Here is a 4,531-nt window from a genome sequence, read left to right on the forward strand (position 1 = left end):
GTTACATAAAGTGTTAAAAGTGTTACTATAGACAATAGGTAACAGTTTATTGGGTGATACTTCCGCCCATGTTACCTAAGGTCTTATGTAACACTTTGAGTAACGTATGGTAACACTTTCAGAAGTGTTACCATAAACCCTCTTATGTATCACTTATTATATCATTTGTATCATTTTTAAAGTGTTACTTCTTATTTCTTAAGTAACACTTACTTATCTTTAGTAACATTTTTCAATCATATAGTATCACTTTTTCAACATTATGTATCACTTTGTCAAACTAATGTAACACTATGTTCATTATTAGGTAACATTTTTCGATCTTCTTTTGACATTTAATAGCACTTTATTTGACATTATGTATCACTTTTTGCAAACTAATGTAACACCATATTAATGAATAGGTAACATTTATTATTATTATTATTATTATTATTATTATTATTATTATTATTATTATTATTATTATTATTATTATTATTAAAATAACTTTAATATGTACAGTAACAAAAAAAATTTGAAATTAACACATGTAATAGTCAATAATTTGAATTGAAATAATTAATTTCATAGTTCTTACAAAAAACATCCATAAACACCAATTTTTTTATTTGCTAAACAATCTAATAATCAAAATAAAAAGAAAGTGAACTTCAGTCTCTTTTAGACCTTTAATCTCTAAAAAACAGTCAGCGCAGTTGCAGCAAACAGTAGTAACAATAACACATAGCAGCAGCTAGCTAGCTAGAAAAAACATTGGGAGTACTTGTGCTAACTGCAGCCGTAGTTGCAAGTGCGGCACTTATCACAGTGGAAAATCTATTTTGCTGAGTTTCAACAGCTATTCTGGGATAAGAGACCATTTTCGTGTCCACAAACTGGGATTGAACAACTGAACTAGACTCTACACGAACAATTTCTTCTGTGTTTGCAGCTAGCACTTCCTTCCCCCTGATTTTCTCCAGATTCTGCAGAGTACAGGAGCAAAATATCTGATTAATTCATTGTTAAAGGACATCATAATGCCATATGACACTCGTTATGTTGGTAGTATTTTTTTTATAGTATCAGCAGCAGATGTCTTTCTTTGATTGCAGCAACAATTTTCCATCTTAAAGAACTCTCCTATTGTCCTACACATACCTACAGATATATAGATATATAAATATGACAGATATGCTCTCATCAATCAACATCATCCCTGATCCAGCAAGTGCCACTTTGATTACAAAGATGATCAGATATCATCAATCATTCAGCATTATCCATATTTCAAAGCATAGTCCATAATTCATGGGCTCATCAAATTTACGCAAGGAAGTACCATCAAATTCTATAATTTACCCAACAGATGAATAATGTACATATATTAATATACACAAGGTCTTGATCTGATCTAAAGTGTCAAAATGTAGCTTTAGAGTATTCACATCTTTTATAACATGAGAAGCAGGCCCAAATTCAGGTATCAGGTTATCCAAGAGTACTGAACCAGCTTATAAAATTTACAAAGGCAGAAAGGTTTATATAATTAAATATGGTCTCAACCACTTAGAAAGACAAATACATATCAGGTAACACAAAAAAAAAAAAAAAAAACAAAAAAAAGGGTAACACAAAGCAATCTTATTCTGATATAACTGAGCAAAACAACAATTGTGAATTGTCATTACCATCAGACAAATAAAGACTTGAGAAAACCAAGATTGTAAACTCTCATTACCATCAGATCAATAAAGTAGGGGGTTATCACGCAATTCTAAACTCAAAAGATATGTAAAAAGCTTCTAGACTACGTACATCCCGACATGATGGTTTTATTCTTGCCAATACTAAAGTCTGATAAGCTATAATCACGCAATGCAAAGATAAAAGTGCATTGAAATTGTGCCAATGGTAGAAATTTACCTTAGTGAATTGAAGCCGGCACAAGTCGCCTGCTGCCCAAGCACCTTAAAACCACTCAGCTCAAAACTGCCAAATGTAAACTTTGTCACTATATAAAATATGACCTTGAAAATTTGACTTGCAAAATAGAGGTCAGAGTAAATTTTGTTACACTACACTTAACCACTAACTTACAAAAATCATAACATAACAAGTTCAAATAGAAAAAAAAAAAGAAAAAGAAAAAAAGCACTTATATAATAGTTCAGATTGCCCCTCGGCAGTTAAATGAACATGCTAGAAAATGGTAATTGTTTCCTATCAATGTAGGTAAGAAAGGAGATGATCTGAATGAGTACAACCTTAGTGGCCAAACCTGAAGGATGAAAGAAAGTCAAATGCTAGAGAGTAAGCCGTTGGGCATTACACAATCAGGTGACACCTTTTAGCTTATTATTAAATTGCATTGTTTTATTACTTTCTTAATATATGGCCAAAATTTCTAATCATGTTTGTAAGGTGTGTAGTAGATAGTATTGTGATATTTTATCTGTATACTTTTCCCTGTGATATCTTCCTCTCAGTAACTTAAAGTTTCTTTATGAGTCCATGGAATTCTGGAAGAGAAAGGCCACTACCACCAAGACATTCCTATAGTTTAAAATCTGGAAAAGTCTTATTGAAATTTTGTTCGTACTTTATCATAATATATATTTCTTACAAGTACAAGAAAATTATGTTATCACATCTGTAGAAGATTGTAAAAGTAATTTCAAATAGTAGGCACATTGATAAGAATACCAATCTGAAACACCAATGTTGGCTAGAATCTGATTCACCTCTTCCCTAGTTCTACTTCATTCAAATGCTAGCTATAGCTAGGGTGGGGATTTAAGCTTGCAGCTGCTGCCTCGCCAAGACTGCTGAATTCATCTAGTTCACATATATTTAGGAATTAAATCAACTATTTCTTTTAAAATTAACAACTTCACATCATTCTTAATGAATATTTGATGCTTTATAGGAAAATCAATAAAATTTAAGATCAATAATAAGATACATATAACATCTTTTAAACAAGAAAAGTTCATTAATATACAAAAACAAAAAAATGCATAAAATCGTGAATAACAATAGATGTAAATTTCAATTTTAATTAGTTAAATAGAATCCAACCAACAATATAAACCCTATAAACTAGATTGTAATAATATAATTCACATGAAAATTAATGATAACATAACCAAAAACGTTGAAAATCCACCAAAATTAACAGAATACCTGATTGGAAGCGCAAATTAGATGAAATCAGAGATGACTAATTCAACTGGATTTGTGATTTTGTGACAATTGAAACCCCAGATGGCGAATTTGTGACGAATGAAACCCTAGATGACAAATTGAACGAAAAATACTGATTTTGTGATGAATTTCGCAAGGCAACAACGAATTGATGAACTGTATAACCAAAGATATAATGAAGTAATGAGCACCGTAGTAGTACCGTATGCTATTATTCCTTCGCTCTCGAACTCTCGATTCATTTGATGATGTTGCTTGTGATTCAGATGATGGTATTTATCGATGATGATGATTGATTCAGGGAATGACGCTGTTAATAATGAAGGCGACTCCATTGATTGTATAATCTAAACTCATTCAGAGAGAGAATGGGTATTTGATGGTATTAATTGCTCATTTTTTTCTACAATGAGATTAGAAGAAAAAAAATATTTAATAAGGAAAAAAAATAAAAAGGATTGAGCATAAATTAAGCGTTACAACTAAGTGATACCTAATATAAAAGTGTTACCGTAAAGTGTTACATAATATTAATGTGTTACAAAATATGTTACTTAATACGACAATGTTACAAAAGTGTTACGTAAAAATCAAATAATCCTAAATTTTTTAAAGTGTTACCGATGGGTGTTACTTAAGCCCAATTTTGTACTAGTGACGGCGCGAAATGTTTCGAGGTTTTTTTGTGTCCCTCGGGAGAGTTACAACTCAAGACTAGATTCCGCAAGGTCGCCTGTACCTGCAAAGAAAACGGACCGTCGGATGGTCGGTGGTCCGCCTCCGAAGATTAAGTTAGTACGGTATTCGGAGTAAAACTTGCGGAAATAAAGTTATCTGCCTGGATTCCAAGCTTATGTGTTGTCTGTTTCTTGAGAACGACAGCTCTGTAATCAATGTTGATGTGACGTCCCGTCATAAATGAGGGAACGGTCCCTATTTATAGGGTCTTTTGGGGAAGTGTTCCCTCCCTAGGGTTTGATGACCTAGGGATTAGGGCACGCCGTTTACGGCGCCTTAAAGTTTGGGCCTTTAAAGGCCTCCATTTTAGAAATGATATCTAAGTGACACATGTCGCACATCTTGAGAAGCCATTTGGGCGTCTCTTAGGGCGACACATGTCGCTCTCTTATTGATCCACTTGGGATCATTAAATACCCAAAATCAAGGGCAGTATCTGCCTGACACGTGTCACCATGTGGAATGTCCAAGGTGGCGCCCCTTCCAGTGACACATGTCAGGCTCTGGTTGGGCCACTTGGCCGGGTATAAAATACCCAAAACATAAATCACTTTTGTAATAACCACGGACAATTTTAGAAACTAAAGACAAACCATTTAAACCC

General features: G+C 33.1%; 1 long non-coding RNA gene across 2 annotated transcripts; it reads right to left on the minus strand.

Moving 5' to 3' along the window:
• Positions 1–536: 536 nt before the first annotated feature.
• Positions 537–3,578, minus strand: LOC145585863 (uncharacterized). Of its 2 annotated transcripts, XR_014100746.1 has the most exons (4): positions 3,392–3,578; positions 3,169–3,275; positions 1,909–1,974; positions 537–968 (listed from the first exon to the last, which is right to left on the minus strand). It is a non-coding gene; the product is annotated as an uncharacterized LOC145585863 (long non-coding RNA). The 2 variants fall into 2 exon arrangements; XR_014100745.1 differs by having other exon boundaries at positions 3,169–3,578.
• Positions 3,579–4,531: the final 953 nt, after the last annotated feature.

Source organism: Chenopodium album, chromosome 2 (assembly GCF_948465745.1).
Source record: "Chenopodium album chromosome 2, dcCheAlbu1.1, whole genome shotgun sequence".
Taxonomy (NCBI): domain Eukaryota; kingdom Viridiplantae; phylum Streptophyta; class Magnoliopsida; order Caryophyllales; family Amaranthaceae; genus Chenopodium; species Chenopodium album.